The sequence below is a fragment of the Sus scrofa genome, chromosome 14 (genome assembly GCF_000003025.6).
Source record: "Sus scrofa isolate TJ Tabasco breed Duroc chromosome 14, Sscrofa11.1, whole genome shotgun sequence".
Taxonomy (NCBI): domain Eukaryota; kingdom Metazoa; phylum Chordata; class Mammalia; order Artiodactyla; family Suidae; genus Sus; species Sus scrofa.
Window position 1 is genome coordinate 28,394,535 of NC_010456.5, and position 9,276 is coordinate 28,403,810.

The window sequence follows — 9,276 nt, forward strand, 5'->3', positions numbered from 1 at the left end:
AAGGGCTGTATAAATTTGCCGTCACTCTTCTTATCTATTATGATTTATCATAGTTGATCTTTTCCCACCCAGCTGGCCACCATTCAGCTGTCCCAATGTCTTAGACATTGCTCCTTGTTGCTACATACTGAGCCATCTCATTCTCTCTTGTTCTTTTGTTTTTTGGCTGTGCCCATGCCATGCAAAAGTTCCCAGGCCAAGGACCGAAGACGTGCCGCAGTAGTCACCAGAGACACAGCTGTGATGCCAGATCCTTAACCTGCTCTGCTACCAGAGAACATCCCCTTTAAGTTTTATTCTTCATTCTGTTGTACTTCTGTGCAATATAAGTATCTATATAAGTTGAAAAGGACATTTAAGTTTTTTTCTTGAGATCGGAAACTTTCAAAAACTCTTTTTGGTCTGGATTGCCATTCAACTCTAGGCACACAATTGATCAACAATATCAGTGTGTTTCAGGGAGTTCCCATTGTGGCTCAGCAGGTTAAGAACCCAACATAGTGTGTGTGAGGATGCAGGTTTGATCCCTGGCCTTGCTCCGTGGGTTAAGAATTTGCTGTTGCTGAAGCTATGGTGTAGGCCAGCAGCTGCAGCTCAGATTCGACCCCTAGCCTGGGAATGTCGCTATGCCACAGGTGTGGCCCTAAAAAGAAAAAAACAAAACAAAACCCAGGAATACAAGCGCTAGGTCGTATGGTAACACATGACATAAATCTGTGTTTAACAATTTTCATAGTAGTTGTACCATTCTGCCTCCCCTCCAGCAAAGTACGATAGATTCACCTGCTCTGCATAAAGCTGGTACATTGGTACTTACAGTTTTTAAAAAATTGTAAGCATTTGTAGTGGCATGACATTGTGGGTTTTGATTTGCAAGGAAATACAACTCCTACTGAGGTGGCCATTTCTTCTTTATCCCCAAGTAATCCATGTATGCATGAATGACTGTTACTGCCAGAATGAGAACAATTTTGTCATCAACTCTCTTCTTTTTCTTTGGCAGCGCGCATGGCATGCGGAAGTTCCCGGGCCCGGGATTGCACCCTTACCACAGCAGTGACTGGAGGCACAGTAGTGGCAATGCCAGATACTTAACCCACTATGACACCAAATTCCTCAATTCTATTCTTATTTTGTAGATCTAAGTGCAGAGAAGCCTCGTTTACATAAATAAATCACTGGCAGTGGAATGACTCGCTTGGTGGTAGAGCGTCACTCAGTTCTTACCCTGCTGAGGATGGGCAAAAATCTGTCATCTAGAAGTACTTTTACTGATGCATCTGCCGGCAAGCCCATGTGACCTTTCTTCACATTTTGTAGAAAGCAACAAAGTGGAAACCACAGATATGCAAAATGATTGTAAAAGGATTACTCAATCTTTAGATCAGTTCTCGAAACCAGTGCTTGGGAGTGTCCCTCTGGTGGGGGCTGGAAGGCTGGAGGGGGCTGGGCCTGTCTGCCCCCCACGCAGCAGGTGAGGGGTGCGGGAAGGGGCCTGGAAGGGGAGACCCGTCTGTGAAGATGGTCCCCAACTTGAGTTGGGTGACCCCTGAGAAGACTGTTAACGTCCCTGTGCCCCAGCCTCATCACAGACACTTGTAACTTTTTTTTTGGCCATGTCTTCAGTATGTGGAAGTTCCCAGGCCAGTTACTGAACCCATGCCCCAGCAGTGACCCGAGCCACAGCAGTGACAATGCCGGGTCTTTAACAAGCTGAGCCACCAGGAACTCCCACAGGGGCACTTTTGGAGACACGGCCTCAGGCACAGGTCTCAGGAATTCTCAGGATAGCTTTGACTCTGAAACCTTCTTCCTACTTTCTCACCTCACACCCCAACTCCATCTCCTACGTGACTCTGATAACAATAGTTTTCTTCAATTTGACTCACTTTTTTTTTTTTTCCACTTAAAGAATTTTCTTTTAAAGGCAAAACAGTGGTATCTGAACTTGTGGGCCCAAGGGGCAAGTCATATTTTTCTAGCATGTTTAAAACAAATACTTAACTATGTGGAATCCAAAAATATAAAACCAGGAGTTCCTAATGTGGCTCAGTGGGTTAAGAACCTGGCTAGTATCCATGAGGATGCAGATTCAATCCCCGGCCTTGCTCAGTGGGTTAAGGATCTGGCGTTGCCATAGGTCACAGATGCCTCTCAGATCTGGCATTGCTGTGGCTGTGGCATAGGCCGGCAGCTGCAGCTCAGATTCAACCCCTAGCCTGGGAACTTCCATATGCCACAAATGCGGGGATAGGGGTTGGGGAGTAAGGGGTACAAACTACTATGTATAAAATAAGTAAGCCACCAAGATATATTGCACAGCACAGGGAATCTAGCCAACATTTTATGATAACTGTAAATGGAATATAATCTTTAAAAATTGTGAACCACTGGAGTTCTCATCGTGGCTCAGCAGAAATGAATCTGACTAGCATCCATGAGGACACAGGTTCCCTGGCCTTGCTCACTGGGTTAAGGATCTAGTGTTGCTGTGGCTGTGGTGTAGGCCAGCAGCTGAGGCTCCAATTCGACCCCTAGCCTGGGAACCTCCATATGCCGCGGGTACGGCCCTAAAAAGCCAAAAACACCCACCTGTGAACCACTATGTTGTAAACTTGAAAATTATATAATATTGTACGTCAACTATATCTTAATAAAAAAGAAATGTTCATCTAGGTACCACCAGACCTGCTCTATTCAAGAACCCAGCACAGTGTGGAATAAGCTTATGGAAGTTTTCCCTCCTCTGCCTGGCTCAGTCCTGGTCATCAAGGACTCAATTCCACACATACACGCAAGAGTTAAACGGGGAATTCCCTAGCAGTCTCATGGTTAGGATTCAGCCTATTCACCACTGTAGCGCAGGTTCAATCCCTGACCTGGGAACTGAGATCCAACATCAAGCTGCTGCATGCCACGACAAAAGAAAGAAAGAAAGAAAGAAAGAAAAAAGACCAAAAAAAAAAAAAAAAGAAAAAAAAAAAGAAAGAAAAAAGAAAAAGACTCAACTCCAGCTATGGTGCCTCCTCCAGGAAGCCTTCCTGGTCACTTCTGCTCACTCAGTTTTCCTCTCCTCTTGGAATCCCTGGGTTGGTATGTCTGTACCCCAGATGATACTAGAATGTTCTAGAATACTAGAAGTCCTAACTCCAGTTGCTGGAGCCTCCAAAACCCCAAGGGCCTGTAAGGTAACTTTTGGTATCTACCAACGCGAAACTGGAATACGCTTAACCAGGATGGTTACTCTCTGCATTCCTTCACTTGGTCACTTTTTCAACCAGTGTGTATTGAGTGCTTGCTATGCACTGTGAATAAAATTACTAGGGTGGATTCCTTGCCTAAAAAAAAAAAAAAAAAAAAAAAAAAAAAAAAGAGAGAGAGAATAATCTCATATCTGCCTGGCAGGGTCCCTGTGGAGCTGGAAAGGGTTGGTGGCCCCATGTTATGGGTTCAGGGCTGGAAATCTTGCATTCAAGCCCACTTCCACAGCTGTCCTGATGGATGCCCCTGGGGTCACATGGAGGAAGCTCTGCCAGCCTAGCCCACCTGCTGTCACATGTGCCCTGTGCAGTCCGTTCTCCAGGCAGTGGCCTGAGAGGTCTTACAGAAATGTGGAGTTCCTGTCATGGCTCAGTGGTTAACGAATCCGACTAGGATCCATGAGACTGTGGGTTCAATCCCTGGCCTTGCTCAGTGGGTTAAGGATCTGGCGTTGCCGTGAGCTGTGGTGTAGGTCACAGACGTGCCTTGGATCCCGCGTTGCTGCGGCTCTGGTGAAGGCCGGCAGCTGCAGCTCCGATTAGACCTCTAGCCTGGCAATCTCCATATGCTGTGTGTGTGGCCCTAGAAAATACAAAAGAAAAAAGAAAAAAAGAAATGTAAAGTATCACCAGGTTCATCCCTGTTGCACAGCTTTTCCCTACCTGTTGATTCAAGCCCCTTCTCTCAGACTGTTGGGAAAATCTTCCTTTTCCAGCTGCGATGCTAGGCCTCTGGGCAATTCCGGGATTGGCCACTGGGGGGCGAGCTCTGCACACAGGTTGTTCAGACATCCGTGTTCTCAGAGGTGCTGAGATCACCTTAAATTGGAGGGGTGTTACATGGGGTCACAGTCTGGCTTCAGGAACTTGCAACCTCCAGAAATTTCATTTTACACATATATATGAGCATTTTTTTAAAGGTAGCATTCCACAATACTCAGATTTTCGAAGGGGTCTTGACCCTCTTCAAGGGTCCTGTGGGCAAGAGTGACACTCCTAAAATAAAAACCAGGGTCCTGTGATGTTCGCTCCTCCTTAGCATGTAAAGGAAAGGGTCTTGGAGGCGGGCTACCTGTATGCTTAATCCCTGCTCTGCGCCAGTCGCTGGGCCGCCTTGGAGGAATCTGACTTCTCTGAGCCTCAGCCCATGGGAGTGAAGATCACTGTTCTGTGAATGTTCTAGGAATCCCTGTGAGGCTGGAGTAGAAATGGATGTATGAGCATTCTCTATGGAGTCCAGGGCTATTATGAAAGATCTCGGATGCCAAGCCTCCAGCAAGCATTTATTAGATAGCTACTGTGTGCAGTGCTGACTGGGCACTGAGAGGGCTGTGTAGACTCATTCATTCATTCACTCAATAAATGTTTTCTGGGTGCCCACTCTGTGTCGGACATTCGTGTACATATTAGGAATTGTCTTGGGTTGGGTCCCCCAGTTGGAAATGCTGACAATACCAGCAGGTATTGGGTTTTGCATGTAAAAGTACACCAAAGTGGGAGTTCCCATTATGGCTCAGTGGTTAATGAATCCGACTAGGAACCATGAGCTTGTGGGTTCAATCCCTGGCCTTGCTCAGTGGGTTAAGGATCCGGCGTTGCTGTGAGCTGTGGTGTAGTCACAGATGTGGCTCAGATCTGGTGTTGTTGTGGCTCTGGCGTACGCCAGGGGCTACAGCTCTGATTAGACCCCTAACCTGGGAACCTCCATATGCCACGGGTGTGTGGCCCCAGAAAAGACAAAAAGACCAAAAAAAAAAAAAAGTACACTGAAGCAAAGGGGACAAAGAAACAGTCAAAACGGCTCTATTTGGATCTGTTAGAGCAGCAATGTCATCTGTCTCAGAAGTACAGTGGTGGACAGAGCAGGAGAGGTCCCTGCCCTAGTGGGTTTACATTCTAGCGGAGGCGACAGTGGCGGAGTAAATGAATAAGTAAGGTAACTCCAGAGTGTGACGGGTGCCAGGAAAGAACTAAAACAAGTGACATGATGAGAGGAGGTGTTTGGGGGAACAGGTGCTACTTAGATGAAACAGTGGCTCCAGAAGGGCTTCTAAGAAGTGCTGTTTCTGCTGATTCCTGAAGGATTTGAAGGGGTCAGGCAAAGAGCCCTTTGGGAACCTAGAACTGCATGTACAAAGGCCCTGAGGTAGCTACATGCAGACTAGAAGTGGGTGGGGTGTAGCTGGAGTGTAGTAAGCCAAGCCTGGTGATGAGGTTGGAGAGCTCTGCAGGGGCTGAATCAGGCTCTGGATTTTAAGCACAGTGGGAGCCACTGGAAGGTCTTAGGTTGGGCAGCAACGTGTCGCTGATTGGCTGTGTGGGGAACTGAGGTGGGGACAGGGGTGGATGAAGAGGCTTCTAGCAGGAGACACTCTATAGTTTATAAAACCTCTCTTGCTTCCTGCTTTTGCCATGGGAACCCTCAGAGCACCCCTGAGATGGCGGGGAAGTTGGGGGGCGGGGGGTAGGAGAATCAGGCCAGTTTTACAAGGGAGGAAACTGAGGGAGCATTACAAGGGAGAGAAGCCAGCCGAGCACGGCCGAGCATATTCCCTATTTCTCCTTCCTTCCTGCTTCCTAAGTGAGCCCTTTAGGAGAGGCTGCAACCTTTTGCTTTTCACTCTTAAGCCCCTGCCCCCGTACCTGCCCTTTGCAGTTTGATCTTTATTTATGTGTAAGCATTTGGTCACCCTCTGGCTCTGTCTTCCTCCTTAGACTCCCGAAGCGCATGAGGGCAGATGCTCTGTCTGTAGACTTCCCAGCGGCATCCCCAGAGCCTGGCACGGTGTCTGGCTGGTAGGTGTGCGTGGAATAAATAAACGAACTGTGGGTGAGTGGCAGTGTTGGGGGTGTGAGTGGAGGAGGAGAGAGTGCGGGGCCCGCATCCCCACCGCATCCCCCACCCCCACTTCTCCCCTCCTCCTCTTCCGTATTCAGGCCCCAGGGCCCGCTTAGGGCCTTGTTCGTTGACGGGAGTGCAGGCTTTGGCCACCAGGGGGCGCTGTGGACTCGCCCTCCGCAGGGTGGCCCTGGTCCAGGGTACAAAGACCTGTGGGCCTGCCTGAGCCACGTCTGTATTTTTGAGGCTCTGGATACATTAAGAGTAAAAAAAAAAAAAAACCCTGACGGATCAGGGCTGCATAACCTGTGCTCCCTTGTACGTTTACGCTGACCATGTTAACAGTTTCCACACATAAAGACGCCCAACGACATTCCCGTGTGAAATTGCAGGGTTTGTAAAGTTATTAATTAGCAATGTCCGCAGAGGGCAGGATTGGCTGACTGGGAAATGATTCGTTCCGTCTGGGCGGCCGGGCAAAGGACAGTACATTCAACCCTGGCTGGAGAATGGCTCCTGAGTCTGTGTGGCCACATGGCTGATCCCCCAGGGACGGGCCTGATCCTCAGCAAAAATCTCAGAAGCTCAGACAAACTCTGGGCCCTGGTGAACCAGTTCTTCTCCTAAAGCTGGTTGTTGCTGACATTTATTTTTTTTTTTTTTTTTTTTTTTTTTTTTTTTTTTTTTTTTTTTTTTTTTTTTTTTTTTTTTTTTTTTGTCTTTTTTGTTGTTGTTGTTATTTCTTGGGCCGCTCCCGCGGCATATGGAGGTTCCCAGGCTAGGGGTTGAATCGGAGCTGTAGCCACCGGCCTACGCCAGAACCACAGCAACGCGGGATCCGAGCCGCGTCTGCAACCTACACCACAGCTCACGGCAACGCCAGATCCTTAACCCACTGAGCAAGGGCAGGGATCGAACCCGCAACCTCATGGTTCCTAGTCGGATTCGTTAACCACTGCGCCACGACGGGAACTCCAACTTTTTTTTTTTTTTTTTTTTTTTTTTTTTTTGTCTTTTTTGTTGTTGTTGTTATTTCTTGGGCCATGCTGACATTTATTGAGTGATTTCTACACTGTTTTCTTTCTTTTCAAAAAAATATATTTTTTTTTTTTTTTGTCTTTTTGCTATTTCTTGGGCCGCTCCCGCAGCATATGGAGGTTCCCAGGCCAGGGGTCAAATCAGAGCTGTAGCCACTGGCCTACGCCAGAGCCACAGCAACGCGGAATCCGAGCCGCGTCTGCAACCTACACCACAGCTCACGGCAACGCCGGATCGTTAACCCACTGAGCAAGGCCAAGGATCGAACCTGCAACCTCATGGATCCTAGTCGGATTCGTTAACCACTGTGCCACGACGGGAACTCCTCAAAAAAATATTTTAAAAATATATTGTCTTACTTGCTCAGGGTATAGTCTGTCTGTCTGTCTTTCTTTCTTTCTTTCCTTTCTTTCTTTTTTCTTTCTTTCTCTATGGCTGCACCTGCGGCATATGGAAGTTTCCAGCTTAGGGGTCAAATTAGAGCTGCAGCCGCCAGCCTACACCACAGCCACAGCAACATCTGAGCCACATCTGTGACCTATGGTGAAGCTGGCAGCAACGCCAGATTCTTAACCCACTAAGTGAGGCCGGGGATTAAACCTGCATCCTCTTGGACGCTATGTCAGGTTCTTAACCCACTGAGCCGTGACAGAAACTCCTGTTTTCAACCCTTGATATGAGCTCCTCTCATTGTCCTCATAACCCAGGTAAATGCCTTATCATCGCTGTCCTCATTTTACCCATGAGGAAACAGGCTCCGAGGTAGAGTAAAAGTCCAAGGACTTAATGACTGGCAGGTGTCAGAGTCCGGATTTGAGTCTCAATGGCCAGGTCCAAGGCATGTGTTCTCAGCTACTGTCTGAACATCTCTTGTGGTTCAGTTAACCAAGACCTGTCACTGTTTTTTTTTTTGTTTTTTTGTTTTTTTTGGCCATGTCCTCAGCATGTGGAAGTTCCCGGGCCAGGGATCAAACCTGCACCACAGCAGTGACCCAAGTCACAGCAGTGACAACACCAGACCCTTAACCCCCTGCATCACCAGGGAATTCTGGGAAATGGTTTCTGTCACTAGCCGCCAGAGACCTCATCTCTAGTATCCCTTCTGGAATCAAGCTAGGAAAACCAGCTTCGAGGAACATCATTTCCAACCACAGGTACAAATGGGTGCTGCTTCTGGAGAACCTGAGATTGAAAGACTCATTCCAACCCCCAGCGCAAGCCCAACTCCATCCACAAAGAGGCTCTGCATGCCAGGCACGTGCCCAGCGTCTCCCAGATAAGCCCCCAGCAGGGGACCCTCCAGGCTCATTCCAGAGAGGTTGCGAATGGGAGGGGAAGAAGAGCAGTCCGAATAACCATTTCTAAAAATAGTGCTTGGCTCCCTCCCACCCACAACAAAACCCCAAAGAGAGGGCAAGAGAGATCCAGGAAGCCTCCCTGGATGTTTGCCAGAGGGATGGCTAAGGTCTGCTGCTTCAGTGAGGGTGGGGGCCCTTTCTCTGACTTTCCCCTCTGAGGGCTCAAGTGCCAGCTCCTGAGGGTTCCAGGCGTGTCTGTCCTGAGGGCGAAGGCCAAATGGCAGTGTCTTGGAATCTGGACTCAGAAGTGTTTCCAGATCTCCTGGGTCCATTCGTCATGAAGCCTGAGCTGCTGCAAACTTCTGGGTTGAAGAGGAAAGTGGGGGTGGGGGGAGCTTCGAGATGGAGATGTTTGTTTTTCACTTCAAGTGACAGATGTTTGAGCAATATTAGCCACGATGCACTTTTCTGCAAACTAGATCTCATGCACCTCCCCGACTTCCATTACGAAATGCAACTTCCACTCCCCCAGGGAAAACATCTCAGCAGATGGGTTGAAACAGTGTGGTCTGGAAGGCGTTCGCGTGGTGGCTGGGACCATGGCAGGCTCTCAGAACTGTGGAACATTCTTCTGGTCTCTGGGCTCTTCCGTCTGGGTCCGTGGCCCGCCCCATCTGCTCTTCCCCGGGCTGCTGGAATTTCTTCCATTTTAGGGGACGGGAACTTCCAGAAGAGACACGGATCTCTGGCCCTGCTCAGGGTATGCTCAGCCTTGTGGGCTCTGGCTGAGGCAGCAGCATCTGTTTGGGGGAAGGACGTGGTTTCTCCCATGATATCAGGC